This window comes from Nicotiana sylvestris, chromosome 4, assembly GCF_000393655.2.
Source record: "Nicotiana sylvestris chromosome 4, ASM39365v2, whole genome shotgun sequence".
Lineage (NCBI taxonomy): Eukaryota > Viridiplantae > Streptophyta > Magnoliopsida > Solanales > Solanaceae > Nicotiana > Nicotiana sylvestris.
The window spans coordinates 57,237,800-57,249,377 of record NC_091060.1 but is presented as its reverse complement, the minus strand read 5'-3'; positions in this window follow the sequence as shown (position 1 = coordinate 57,249,377).

Below are 11,578 nucleotides of genomic sequence, written 5' to 3'. Positions count from 1 at the left end.
TCAACCACAATGTAATCTCAACTCACTACTGTCTAATTATCAATAAACTCAGCCATAATTAAATTAAGATTAGACAGGCTCAAACAAAAATCAATTAACAGTATCGAGACACAAGGTTAATCTGGAATCAAATTATATGAGCAAAGTAAACAGAAGTAATTTTACGAACAATTTCAAGAGTTCCTTCAATGAACTGATGTGAATGTAATTGAAATTAATCAAATCCATTATCAGTTAAATGTAAAGGCTCATAATGCACTCGACGAATCTTGACAGATGAAGAGGAGAAGGAGAACAGATGAAACACGGGGATTCAAACGACTAAACTAAAACGTAAAGGAACTAAACAAAAAAGAACGGAAAGAAGAAATACCCGGAGAACAGGCCATTTTGAACAAATCCGAGAAGCCTCCAATTTTTGGCCGGTGTTTTCAATGCGATAACATAGGACTAAGGTCTAATTCGGTCAAGATCTTCACCATTCAACCGATTTGGGAGTTTAGAAATTTTAAGGTTCGTTCTTGGATTTAAAATCCAAGGATCTTGGCCAACATTCGAGGGAAACCAAGCAAGTATTTGGGGTGAGGGAGTCTAGGAGGTCATGGGGTGTGAGTTTGGGGTTAATTAGATGAACTAGGGTTCCGGTCAATTCTTTGATCTAATATTCGAGGAACTCGGGGATGATTTGAAGGGAGATGGGTACGGTATTGGCATGAGGAGGTCGTGGGGGTTCAGTGATGTGAAGATGGGGGGGATTGGACCACTGGAACTGCCGTGAGGCGATTTTTGGTGGGTGATCGACGGTGGTGTGAGGGAGTGGTCTCTTGGAGGTTGGTAATGGAATGAAAGGGTTAGGGTCTCTGATTTAGTGTTTGGTATATTGAAATGGGGTGATTAATGTGGTCCGTTGGATCAGTGAAGATCGACGGTCCAGATTAGGTTAGGGGGTCAAACGGGGTCGTTTTGGTTAAGTATTGAGGCGGGTTTGGTTCAGGGTAAACGGGTCGAGTTCGGTTCTTGGATACGGGTATTGATCTGTGACCGTTGGATGTGGCTTGGTTGAATGGCTGAGATTTTTGCCATTGAAACGACGTCGTTTGGTATGGTCTCTTGGACCGGCCGGTTGGGCCTGGATATGGGGTGTGATATTGGGCCTGAACTTTTCCTTTTTAAAACCAGCTCAGTCCGATTTTTAACTCTTCTTCTCTTGTTTCTTATTTTTCTTTCATTCTGTTTTTGATTCCTAATTACCAAAATTAACTTTAAAAAATACTAATTAACCCTTAATAATAATTATCACACAAAATTAAATACAAAGATAATCACACAATTTGACATTAAACCCTAAAAATGCGAAGTACGTTATTTTTTATTTTGTTTTATTTTCGTAAAACAAATTACTGTTTAATTAATCCTAAGTTGTAAATGCAAATGCAACACATATACTTTTGTATTTTTCTTAATTAAAGTAAAAAATGAACGTGCACAGACAAGTACAAATAAATCACAAGCAACGCAAAACTATTTTATTTTGAATTTTTGGGAGTAGTTCTTGTAGGGCAAAAATCACGTGCTCACAGCTGCCCCTCTTTGTCCGGAAACACGGAGAGTTTTCGTGCAAAGATAAAGTTAGCGGATACGAGCGATTTTTGCCCATTCGGCTACTCCGTGCGAAGCATTTTTTGAAAGATTTGACCAAACCTCTGCTTCGAAGGTTTCCTACATATCCCTGGCTAAAAGGGAATCAGGTCAATGTAGTTCGGGAAGTTTTGGTAGCTGGGACTACCATGGAGCTGTAGATTTACTGGTATTGTTGTTGCTGCTGCTGCTACTGCCGCTACTTACTGACTTCCTTATTACACCATGCTAAAAGAGAACAAGAAGTCAAACTAAACTATAGTCTATGAATTACAAAGGTTTATTCTCAAACTTGGTCATGTGACTGTTGTTGCCTTGTTACCTCACTGTCTTGTTGCCTTGTGTTTCCTCCGATGTTTCTTTACTTCTGACTTGACTTTTATTCTATCTTGATTGCCGAACTTGAACTGCTTATTTCCTTTTTGCGAGCTTCGCATTATTTTTCCTTCGAAGCTTAAACTGCCTTCTTCTGACTAGTGTTGCCTTCCTTCCGACTTCTGGACTTTAATTTATGCTGGGGATTTCCGTTGTAACCCTCCGTTCTCCGGGCGGTCTCCTGACTTTTACTACGACTTAAAAAGATAATACCTCCATTCTCCAGACGGGCTCCTGACTTCGTCTACAACTTGAAATGATAACAACCTCCATTCTCCAGGCGGGCTCCTAACTTCCAACACAACTTAAAAATATAACACCTCCATTCTCCAGGCGGGCTCCTGACTTCAACGACGACTTAAAAATATAACACCTCCATTCTCCAGGCGGGCTCCTGACTTCAACAACTTCTTACAATGTAACACCTCTGTTCTCCAGGCGGGCTCCTGACTTCTACTGCGACTTAAAAATATAACACCTCCATTCTCCAGGCGGGCTCCTGACTTTAACTACTTCTTAAAAATATAATACCTCCATTCTCCAGGCGGGCTCCTGACTTCGTCTACAACTTGAAATGATAACAACCTCCATTCTCCAGGTGGGCTCCTGATTTCCAACACAACTTAAAAATATAACACCTCCATTCTCCAGGCGGGCTCCTGACTTCAACTACTTTTTTTTTTAAAAAAAAAAATATAACATCTCCATTCTCCAGGCGGTCTCCTGACTTCAACTACTTCTTAAAATGCGTTCTATTGTCGTTGTTCCTTCCTGCCTCCTGAACCATTTTCCTTCTAACTTGAATCATCTTCTTTTAGAATTGCGTCCCTCAAAACTAGTGTTTCATTCCTCTGAAAAGTGCTGGGGATAACGCCGGTGTTTCATTCAAAAATATGTTATTCTCCTCCTTCAAAGACTACTTCGCTTAAAGCTGGTGTTTTCCTTTCTCTGAAACTACTTCCCTTAAGACTTGTGTTATCTTCCCCCCTGACATTGCTATTTTTAAAACTTGTTTTGCCTTCTCCCGAAAACTGCTGGGGATACCGCTTTTCACCAAACTTGTGTTAGACTTCCAGAAAATTTTTGAAATGAAAGAAAATTTTCTGCCCCAGTTTGACAATCTTTCTTGTGGCACATCTTTCCGTCATCAATAACATTTCCTGTCCCTGCTTCAAATCAAAGAAAATTTGTTAGTTTAAAACGTGGGGGATGTTCCTGTTGGGGATGGTTTTCCCTTTTTTCTTTTTCCCATGTTCTGCATTGTTCGACCATCTTGAAACCTGGCTGATAACTTTCGACTTTCTTGATGATTCTGTATTCACCCACTTCTCAACCGTTGTTTTCCACTTTTACTCCATATTTTCCACGACATCTTAGAGCAATCCATCATTTGGTCTTATAATGACGTCTTTCTTGTCCCGTCACATTATCTTCGGCCTGTCTTATCCCCATTTACCTTGCACCATGTTGGCGACTGGTAGTTGTCTTTGAAATCCTTCTTAAAAACAAACTACTATATATATAAAAAAATCTTTAACCAAAAGAAATGAAAGATGATGACTTCAAAAGATAAAAAGAAAAATCTTCCTAAAGAACTGTTTGAAGAGAAGAAAAGGAAAAGGACTTATCTGAATGGTATAACCGATCCCAATGGTCATGTCGTGCATTTTTGGATTAATCAACCCAGTCTGTTTACATCAATCAATCTTTATGATGTCCCTACTTTGCATTTCAAAGGTCCCGCAACCCATCTTTTTTTGCCAAAACAACATCTTTATTCTGCTTGATGTCTCGACGGATCCTTTCTATCAACCTTATCTCGTTTTCCCCCTTTTAATTCCTTGTCGCCTATAGTGCCCTTCGAGGGGTTTTCATTAATAAGACTCTCTCATTTCTCTCAACTCCTGTCGCCCTATGGTGCCTGTAAAGGTTTTCACCGATAAGACTCTCTCATTTTATTTATCCCAACTTTCGTCCCCTTATGGTGCCTGTGAAGGTTTTCACCAATAAGACTCTCTCATTTTATTTCTTTTCAGCTGAGGATTGGGGTGTTACTGATAAAATTCTCTCATTTCATTTCTTTTCTGCTGGGGATTCTCTCATTTCATTTCTTTTCGGCTGGGGACCAGAGTGTTACTCCAAACTTTCATTTGACCGACTTGGCACTTCTCGGATACTGATCGGGAGGTCTTTTGGACATCAATATGGGTTTCTAGTGTATGGTTAAAGAAAAAATTTAAAATAATTTTGATGGGTAAAACATTACAGCTCTTGGAATCAACTTTCTTTCCCAAAATTATAAACACAACTTCTGCCCCAGTTTTTTCTTGCTTGGGGATTTTTGATTCTTATTACACTATGACCGAGCCGTGAGGCGCCTACGTATCAGGTCAAACGTAGTTCCCAATTCCTTTGTTTTTCTTATGACTTTTCTTTTGTCTTTATTATCATTATTTTTCTTTTCTCCCTTTTTCATTTTCATTATTGATTCCAAAAAAGGGATATAAAAGAATAAATAAGGCTCAAAAGGGGAAGCAAAGGTTGAAGTGTTTGGATGGAAGAACAAATTGCCTCCGTCATTTCATTCTCCGATATCACGCCAAATGCAAACAAACAACAATTACAATTAAAAGAAATCATACATAATATCTCTTAACTGCGTCATAATTGATAGCCATGTCGATGCATTTTCCTTCGATATCTGTTAAACATAAAGCACCATTGGACAACACTTTGGTTACAATGAATGGCCCTTGCCAATTCGGGGCAAACTTGCCTTTTGCCTCAGCCTGATGTGGAAGGATGTGTTTCAGCACTTGCTGGCCCACTTCAAACTTCCGGGACGCACATTTTTGTTGTATGCTCTTGCCATTCTCTTTTGATATAACTGGCCATGACACACAGTTGCCAATCTTTTTTCATCAATCAAGTTCAACTGCTCCAAATGAGTTTTGACCCACTCATCATCATCAATCTGAGCTTCAGCGACAATCCGAAGGGACGGGATTTCAACTTCTGCAGGTATTACGGCTTCAGTTCCATATACCAACAAATAAGGAGTTGCACCTACTGAAGTACGGACAATGGTGCGATAACCCAACAATGCAAATGGTAATTTTTCATGCCATTGCCTCGAACCTTCTACCATTTTCCGAAGTATCTTCTTTATGTTTTTGTTGGCTGCCTCAACTGCTCCATTCGCCTTGGGACGATATGGGGTGGAATTGCGGTGTGTAATCTTAAACTGTTGACATACCTCTTTCATCACATTGTTGTTAAGATTAGCATCATTATCTGTGAGGATCACCTTTGGGATTCCAAATCGACAGATGATATTTGAGTGAACAAAATCGACCACTGCTTTCTTGGTCACAGACTTGAAAGTTTTGGCCTCAACCCATTTGGTGAAATAATCAATGGCTACCAGAATGAACCTATCCCCGTTGGATGCTGCTTGCTCAATTGGTCCAATGATATCCATGCCCCAAGCGACGAAAGGCCATGGCGCTGACATTGTGTGCAATTCCGATGGTGGAGAATGAATCAAATCTCCGTGTATCTGGCACTGATGACATTTGCCCACAAAACTAATACAATCTCGCTCCATGGTGAGCCAATAATAACCTGCTCGGAAAATTTTCTTCGCCAGCACATATCCGCTCATATGTGGTTCGCAGACTCCTGAATGTACTTCGAACATGACAGCCATAGCCTGTCTAGCATCTATGCATCTTAACAATCCTAGGTCTGATGTTCTTTTATACAGAACTCCTCCGCTTAAGAAAAATCCACTTGCCAACCGTCGAATTGTTCTCTTTTGATCCCCCGTGGCTTGCACTGGGTACATCCCCATTCTGATGTATTCCTTGATATCATGGAACCATGGTTCGTCATACAATTCTTCTTCAATCATGTTACAATAAGCATGCTGATCTCGGACTTGAATATGCAAAGTATCGACATAAGCTTTGTCCGATGGTGCAGCATTGATGCTAGGGTAGCCAAAGCATCGGCGACCTCATTATGGACCCTTGGAATATGCCTGAACTCCTCTGATCTAAACCGTTGGCAAAGATTATGTAAGCATTGTCAGTATGGTATGAGCTTCAGATCTCGCGTTTCCCATTCTCCTTGAATTTGATGTACCAGAAGGTCCGAGTCTCCCAAGACCAAGACTTCCTGGACATCCATGTCCGCAGCTAACCTTAAACCCAAAATGCATGCTTCGTACTCGGCCATATTGTTGGTGTAATAAAACCGAAGTTGAGCCGTAACAGGATAGTGATGCCCTATTTCAGAAATAAGCACAGCTCCTATTCCGACTCCTTTCATATTAGCAGCCCCATCAAAGAAAAGTTTCCAACCTGGTTTTCCGGCCTGTTCTAGTTCATCAATGTGCATCACCTCTTCATCAGGAAAATAAGTCCTCAGTGGCTCATACTCTTCATCGACCGAGTTCTCGACCAAATGATCGGCCAATGCTTGGGCTTTCTTCGCAGTCCGAGTCACATAGGTTATGTCAAACTCTGTGAGCAAAATCTGCCATTTTGCAAGTCTTCCTGTCGGCATAGGATTTTGAAAGATATACTTCAAAGGATCCAAACTCGAAATGAGGTAGGTGGTGTAGGATGACAAATAATGTTTCAACTTCTATGCTACCCAAGTTAGGGCACAACATGTCCTTTCCAGGTGAGTGTACTTAACCTCATAAGCCGTGAACTTCTTGCTAAGATAATAGATGGCTTGTTCCTTCCTGCCGGTGACGTCATGCTGCCCCAATACACAACCAAATGAATTTTCCAAGACTGTCAAGTAAAGAATCAAGGGTCTCACTGGTTCTGGCGGAACCAGCACAGGTGGGTTTTTCATCAGTCCACTTGATCGCAGCGTCCTTCCTCAACAACTTGAAAATAGGCTCACAAGTTGTCATGAGCTGAGCAATAAACCTGCTGATGTAGTTCAGCCTTCCTAACAGACTCATCACTTCAGTCTTGTTCCTCGGAGGGGGCAAATCTTGTATGGCTTTGATCTTTGATGGGTCCAACTAGATGCCTCGCCGACTGACTATGAATCCTAACAGTTTTTCGGATGGAACGCCAAATGCACACTTGGCGGGGTTAAGCTTGAGGTTGTACCTACGAAGCCTCTAGAAGAATTTCCTCAAATCCTCGACGTGGTCGGCCTGATGCTTTGATTTTATGATCACATCATCTACATATACCTCAATCTCCTTGTGTATCATATCATGAAACACAGTAGTCATTGCCCTCATATAAGTTGCCCCAGCATTCTTCAAACCAAAATGGCATTACTCGGTAGCAATAAGTTCCCCACGGCGTGATGAAGGCCGTCTTTTCTACATCTTCTTCATCCATTAGAATCTGATGATACCCGGCATAGCAATCCATAAAAGATCCGATCTCACGCTTGGCACAATTATCGATTGCGGTAATCGACGCATACTCTGATCTTGTCGTCCTTCTTCGGCACAAGCACGACATTAGCCAACCAGACAGGATATCGAGTGACCGAATAACCTTTGCATCCAACTGCTTGGTAACTTCTTCTTTAATCTTCACACTCATATCAGTTTTGAATTTCCTCAACTTTTGCTTGATGGGTGGGAACGTTGGATCAGTGGGCAATTTGTGGACCACTAAATCAGTGCCTAAACCTGGCATGTCGTCATATGACCACGCAAAAACATCTTTGTACTCAATGAGTGCTTTGATTAACTCCTCCCGGATTTTTGGCTCGAGGTGGACACTTATTTTAGTTTCTCGGATGTTGTCTGTGTCTCCTAAATTGACGGCTTTTGTGTCATTCAAATTGGGTTTGGGTTTTTCTTCGAAGTGAATTAACTCCTTACTAATTTCTTCGAAGGTTTCATCTTCATCATCATATTCTGATTCGTAATCGCAATCTACTTCTTGAACTATCATTTTGGAAACAGATTGAATTTTAAGACTGGGCTGAGGATTCCTTATGCACGCCATGTCATTAAGACCAGAGAGAACTGTACAGAAAAAGAAAAGAAGAAAACAAAATTAAAATAAAATAAGGAATGAAGAAGAAACTTTTTTATTTTATTGAATTACGGGATAACAAGGTTTCACACTTTGATGAACACAACAAAAATAAAAGAAATCTGGACTACAACCCTGGAATAATCCAGAAAACAGGAAGGAAAATCAGAGTCAACTACCAAGACTCCCTCCTAATGGGAAAAGGAGTAGCCATCCAATTGTTAATTTTTTCCTTTGGCCCCACAAACTGCACATCCGCCTTGCTGGACCCCTTCCCAACTTCTACCATGTTGATTTCGGTGAATAATATTTCAAAGCCTTCATTTAAGTCTCCATCTGCACCAATCAATGGCCCTGTAACCTTGGACAGCAATTGCTTTTTGATGCTCGGCCTGACAAAAGATCTGGACAGGCGCAGGATTGGCTTGGGAAGGACCCAGACTCTTTTCTTCAACTTGCGGGCCCGTCTCACATCTGCCACTGTAGGCTTGAACCCCAACCCAAAGGTATCCAGATTTTTGGGCAAAGAAACCGGTTGAACACTACCCTGAAGATCAGCCCCTAAACCTTTGCTTGGCACAAACCCGTTTTTCAATATCTCCGAGGCTACCATGACAGTTGCAGCTGCTATTTTAGGAAGTGGGATGCTTTCACCCTCGGGAAATTTGTCCACTGAAACCGTATCGAAGACCTGGTAAACCCAGGTCCCCTTATCATCGTCAGCCTCTATGAAGGGTACGATGGCATCACTTACGGCGCTTGCATTGTCTTCCCCATGTACTATGATCTCTTCCCTATCCCACTCGAATTTGACCATCTGATGTAATGTAGAAGGCACTGCTTTGGCGGTGTGGATCCAGGGTTGCCCCAACAGAAGATTATATGGCACTGCCACGTCTAACACTTGAAACTCCATGGTGAACTCAACCGGACCAATTGTTAATTCAAGTACGATGTCACCCACTGTGTCTGTACCACCTCCATCAAACCCTCGAACATAGATGCTATTCTTTTGAATTCTGTCACCATCGACCTTCAGTTTGTTCGTGGTCAAAGGACAGATACTGGCACTGGACCCATTATCAATCAGTACTCGAGTGACTACCAAGTCTTCACACTTCACGGTCAAATAGAGGGCTCTATTATGTTCTGTACCCTCCACAGGCAACTCATCATCTGATAAATTGACCATGTTGACCTCAAAAATCTTGTTTGCTATTTTCTTCAGATGGTTCACAGAGATCTTATCCGAAACATGGGCTTCATTCAGAATTTTCATCAATACCCGGCGGTGCTCATCTGAATGGATCGACAAGGATAACAATGAGATATGTGCCGGGGTCTTCCTCAACTGCTCCATAATGGAGTAATCTTGCGCCTTCATTTTCTTTAAAAATTCTTCCGCCTCTTCCTCGGTAACTGGATTCTTTGTCGCTACTGGATTGACCCTTCTTAACTCTGCGGGAGCAAAACACCTTCCCGAACGAGTTAGACCTTGGGCTTCACACACTTCTCCTTTGACTTATTTCCCTTTGTAAATCACCGTCACCCGTTCATAATTCCAAGGAACAGCCTTGTTGTTGATCACTAGAAGCTGAGTTACTGATTTTATAATAACAGGCTCTATGCGAGCAACCTTCACGACCACAACAGGTTTACTTGCAACCCCTGGCACTACCACTTTAGCTTTCTCGGGTTTCACTGCAACAAGGCTCGACAACCCTCTCTTGGCTACCACAGCTGGCTTATCATCTACCCCTCTCAACTGGACCACTAATTTCCAACTAGTTACTTTTTCTTTTGAGCTGGTTTCGCTGGAACGGATCATCATTACCGTCTGTGAGGGCTTCCTGGGCTCCCCCTCTTTGTGTATCAACTCAATCATGTGTGTCTCATAGTGAGCTGGCAGTGGATTCTGATTAATATTTAGTGCTTCTAGGGCTTGAACCTCGATCCGATGAGTATCGATAAGCTCTTGGACAACTGTTTTCAGCTTCCAACATTTCTCTGTATCATGCCTTGGGGCCCCTGAACAGTAATCACAACTCACCGAATGGTCAAGATTTCTAGGGGGAGGATTTGGCATTTTAGGCTCAATTGGATTCAACATGCCCAACTGCCTCAATCTATGGAAAAGACTGGTATATGATTCCCCCAGTGGAGTAAAAGTCTTTTGCTTCTGTGACCTCTCATTCTTGAGGGCTGGGTTTGGTCGGAAACCTATCCCGGAGGGATTTCTGTAGGCCCTTGGGGGTGGATATGTGTTTTGTGGAGCTGGGTATGGATTTTGTGGAGCCGGCGCGCGCCATTGTGCGTGTGTCGGGGTTTGGGTATAGGCTTGTGCATGATGGACGGAAAAATGGGGATCTGGCTGTGGGTAGTAATGTTGTGGAGGGCTATATGGAGTATGGGGTAATTTTGGTGGTAGGGTCGTGATTGACTATAGTAGGGTGACGGGCCTCTAGATCCGAACCAGGCTCCGGACTCAACAGTCGTGACAGCTTCCTTGTTCTTTTTCCCGAGCATACCCCCAGTGCCGCTTTGAATGGCCTGGGTGGTTGCCTTGATCGCTGAATAACTCATGATTTTGTTTGACTTAAGCCCCTCCTCGACCATGCCTCCCATTTTTACAACCTCATTAAAAGATTTGCCAATTGCGGACACCAGATGACCAAAGTAGGTCGGCTCCAAAGCCTGCAAAAAGTAATCAACCATCTCGCTCTCTTTCATTGGGGGATCTACCCTTGCTGCTTGCTCCCTCCACCGGAAACCATATTCTCTAAAGCTTTCACTGTGCTTCTTCTCTAGTTTAGTCAAAGACAGTCAGTCCGGAATGATCTCAAGATTATACTGAAAGTGACAAGCGAATGCTTGTGCCAGATCATCCCATGTGTACCATCTTCCATGATCTTGGCGGGTGTACCACTCCAATGCTGCTCCGCTCAAACTCTGAATGAAGTAAGCTATTACCAATTCATCCTTTCCTCCGGCTCCCCTTATCTTACTGCAAAAACCTCTCAAATGAGCCACCGGATCACCGTGTCCGTTGTACAAGTCGAATTTGGGCATTTTGAACCCTGCCGGTAGTTGTACATTTGGGAACAAACACAGGTCTTTGTAAGCGACACTCACCTGACCTCCTACCCTCTCATATCCCTGAAGAATTGTTCTATGCTTTTCATTTTTCTGAACATCTCTTCCTTTTTAGGATTTCTGGCTGGTTTTTCTGCTTTCCCTGGTAGGTCAGAATGTGGATCATGTGGATAGGCTTTAGGTGCTTTGAAGGTAAGCTCCACGGGATAATACTGGTTGTCCTGCGCTTGGAACATAGGTTCACTCGGGGATTTATGGAGTGCAGCTGGTGGATGTGCCACAAAGACAAGGGTGATTGGCGGAGGAGGGTATGGAATTGATTTTGGTGGTGGAGCTTGTGGCGTGTGAGAAGTAGTTCCATGGTAGTGCTGATAAATGGGAAAACATGGATCGGTGGCGGGATGATCCTGAGACTGAGCTAATGGTGGGGTAAAAGTCGGGTTAGC